Source organism: Macadamia integrifolia, chromosome 5 (genome assembly GCF_013358625.1).
Source record: "Macadamia integrifolia cultivar HAES 741 chromosome 5, SCU_Mint_v3, whole genome shotgun sequence".
Lineage (NCBI taxonomy): Eukaryota > Viridiplantae > Streptophyta > Magnoliopsida > Proteales > Proteaceae > Macadamia > Macadamia integrifolia.
The window spans coordinates 18,200,608-18,204,888 of record NC_056561.1 but is presented as its reverse complement, the minus strand read 5'-3'; positions in this window follow the sequence as shown (position 1 = coordinate 18,204,888).

Below are 4,281 nucleotides of genomic sequence, written 5' to 3'. Positions count from 1 at the left end.
GATGAGAGAGAGAGAGAGAGTAGTTGCTGATGTCTCTTGGAGTTTTTCAATCGGAAGACTCTATCTTCGTGGCTGAAGGGATTTTTATAAATATAAGCGAATTTACTCTTTACCCTTAGGTTTGAGTCATTACAACTTTTGCTCATTAATGGTTTAATGCCTAAACAACAATAATCGTTTTATCCTAATAAACCATAGACACCTCTCTACTTATTTATGAATTTATTAATATCTTGATTTATTTTAATGATAAATAAGAATCATAAAGCATACCACACGCATCAATTTATGTTTATTTGACAGATAAACATAAATTTAAACTATACAAAGACAGCCTAACATTTTGAGGTGATATTGCCTATACCTCTCCCTTATTTCTATAATCAAACTATACCAAACAAACAACCCAATACACAGATTTTAAAACCCGGATCAGACCAGACGGGACCAAGCACCTTCATGGTTCTAATATTCCCTAACGGATTGGATGAAAATCAAATGCTGTTTCGTTTGAGAGATTTGAGGCTCCAATCTGCCCGGCCCTAAAATATGTAGTCCTGATTTGCATGTCCAGGCCTGGATAAAGCTAACACTGGTCAAGCCTGATGGCCTAGCTAAGCACAAACTTGGTCCACACAATGAACCATACGTATATCCCCTATATGACAAAATTTCTTTTTCGGGTAAGCTTATCTTATCATTTTGAGCCATGTGGAAAATAATAATGGTTGATTTAGCTGATTGACCATTGGATTAGTTGCACATCTTATAGGCCATTTACATTGAAGTTGAACACACGCAAAGGGTAAATGATGTCAGATAGTGCGATGGAATGACACAAGGCTTGTTTGTACATTAATATTAGGAAAAGGCTAGGCACGCTACTGGGGTGCCCAACATGTGTCACTCTCTTTGCCTTCCCATTGGAAATGACCCCAATGCCCCTCTCATCTCAATCACCCTATTGGTTGAGCCACTGGCTCCAAGAAAGTTGGCAGCATGCCAACCCTCACCCTTAATATTAACTCTTTAATTCTAGCATGCTCTTACTAGGAAGTTGATCAACGTGCCCAGTGTTTCTTTACCTTGCAGAAAGGGTGATCTGTAACTTCTGATTGTTGGATGTTAACTAAAGATGTTTTCTCACATTTTAAAATTTAGATGAAATTTAATGTATCTTCTCATATGTAATCATATCTTCCCGTGTACTAGTCCCTATTTTTAAATAACTTATTTTGTCACAACTTTTTTTTAGATGGTCTAGAGGAGGAGGAGGAGGAGGAGGAGGAGGAGGAGGGGAAAGGTGATGATTGTGGGTTAGTGCACCACAACCTCACTAACTACCCTAGCCACTTGGCAAATTTGAAATAAAAGAAAGGGAAAAGGTCCTCTAAGCCTATAGCATATTGGACATACTTTCACATGAGATTATTATATAATTATTTTTTTCAATAAAAATAATGATTAAAAAAATAATTTTGAGAAAGTGTAGAGTACCCCTGCTTGTTCAGAAAACCCTCCCCCTAAAAGAAAATATGAAAGCTGAGAAAGGGAACTTATGATCTACCTGTACACAAACTTTCAGTTTCACCTAAACTACCACATGTCAAATATGGTATTTTACTTCGGGTAAGGTGTGCACAACTAGTGAAACTCTGATGCACTAAGCCCATGCTCACCATTAGTAGTTACCTTCCTCCCGCCCCCTTCTATATAGTAGGTAACTATTAAAAAAAAAAAAAGGCTGTGTCTAGACCCTGCTTTCTTAAGTTACATAGCCATTTAAAATTCATTAATAGGAGGAGGTTAGGTACGTTGCCAGTTTTCTTGGAACTAGCAGTTCTACCAATATGAGGACTAGGATGGGAGGAGCATAGTGGACCTTTCCAAAGTGGGGAGGAGAAAGTTAGACAAATTTGAGTATAGAGCTAGCATATCCAATCTTTTCCCTTCATTAATATTCCAAATTTAATAGCCCTAGCTTGTACACTGATGGACAATCCTACATTAACATAGCACGAATAAGGCCATGGATAATATTCCTCTCCATAAACCCCAGGACCAAAGAGTGATCCTAGGGCTAGGGTGGCCTAGGGACACGTGCATGCCCTGGTCCTCCAGCCCTAGGATCAAGTATTAGGTAATACATAACAAGTTTATTCCTGGGCCTATGATATTCTATTAGACCTTTAACTTGGGCAGTTGGGCCTAGCCTAAAATTTGTAGGTTAATCTTAGGGCCCGTTTGATAAAGCTTCAAGAAATGCGTTTCTGCCGTTTCTGTTTCCAGAAACAGCAGAAACAGAGCAAAAAGCGTTTGATAAAACTGTTTCGTTTCACTTATTTTCAGAAATAGAAATAGAAATTTCTACTTATTTATGGTTCAAGAAACGACCCAGGCGAAACAAGTTGAACTTGTTTCGCCGTTTCTGGAAACAACTTGTGGCCATTTTTTCACTGGTTATTATCGACTTCTAAAAACATGACTTATCAAATACCTTCAATTCCGTTTCTGTTTTTAGCAATGGAAATTTATGTTTCTGCCGTTTCTTGAAATAGAAACGGAAGAAACATTATCAAACGGGCCCTTATCCTACGCCAACCTAACTTGGGCCCGCCCCTCTTGCATCTCAGTCACACCTAACCAATTGATTTTTCTAGTGAATTCTCCCCTCTTTCAAAACCATCTATTCCTCCATGCGCTTATTCTTAAAGATAATGTTTCCTAAGTCTTCTTAGGTCTCTGCCGATACACTGTAATGATAGGCGGACTTAACAGAGAAGCGACCATCCTTTGATGATCCCTGCACCAAACGGTCTTCCTGTGGAAAAAGCAGTAGGGGGATTTGGAGGTGGAACGCCACCTGGTGGCCTTTTGATTGCCATCCTAGTTGGCCCATGAGCCCTTGATAGAAAATGTTAAAAAAAAATCATATTTAACTGTTCCTTCTATCTCTAGAAAAAATAAATTATCTCCTTACTAATGTGGTTTTGAAGATAGGCTTGAATAAAACCTCCTTCCTCACCTGGGAAGGATATTGTCGAGTCTATTCATGGAGATGATGGCTAACATTACCTATCATATGTTGGCATCTTTCATTGGCCCATCGCTATAAGGAATTTTTAATACTCTAGAAATTTATCTTAAAAAGAGTAGGTGTTTTGGGACTGAAAGAATTGTTAATTTCTTAAGATTGACCACTGGCTCGACAGTATGAATCAAGACAATCTCGAAGATAGCACATCTCTAGTATATCCACCTCAGACAACAAGCAATAGATATCTGCAAATAGAAGATGTGTAATAGCGTTGGCCCAATTTCGCACCCTCATTCCATGAACTAAGTTTTCAAATTCTGCATGTGCTAAATTACTACTAAGTTCCTACCTAAAAAAAAAAATGCCAGAGACCATGGTCACCATCTCTGATGCCCCTACATGGAGCTAGTAAGCCTCGTTCAGTCCCATCGACTAAAGAGATTAGAGACCATGGTTTCAAGTATGGGTATCAGATCATATCAGCTGTATCGTATTGGTTTTGACCGAGATCAATATTGATAGCTGACCAATCCTGAGATGGGTATCGGTATCTTTCAGGGTATCGGATACTTAACCCGATTCGTTTTAAGAAAATATTTTTTTACAATTTAACCCATAAACGCAGATCAGAAGATGGTGAAGTAAAGCAGAAAGGGAGAAAACGCAGAACCTCTCCTGCAGTTTGTTCTCAGATTAAAACTTGGACAAAGCAGGCAATTACTTCAACCCGTCTTGCAATAGACTAAGAAATGGATATATAATGCTCCTGAAGTTCAAGGCAAAGTATTTCTTGTTAAGCTGGTGGAAACCATTTTATTAAAAACATGAAAACCAATCTAGCCCACTTCCGCTTTTTCTCTGCAAGGCCACATTTCAAAGGATAGAAGCAAAATAAAGCTTCTAGTTGTGGTAGATTACTCTCTCTCTCAGGATCTTAATATCCAAGCCCAATAAGGTGATTCTTCAGGTGGGTTCAGGGTTCATATTTTATAGAACCCTCAATTTTCAAATCTTAAATCTACTAGTTTAGATCATAGTTCTGGCATATAGAAAAAGTGAAATGTGCCATTGTTTTAGCTTTCTAGGGATATATGTAGGGATAGTATTTTTTTAATCTCTGTTTCTTCTTCCTCCTTGTAATCATCCTCGCGGGATCGCGACCCTTTGTCCTGTCCATTGTAGCACGTGTGTCGCCCAGGGCATGAGGGGCATGATGACTTGACGTCATCCTCACCTTCCTCCGG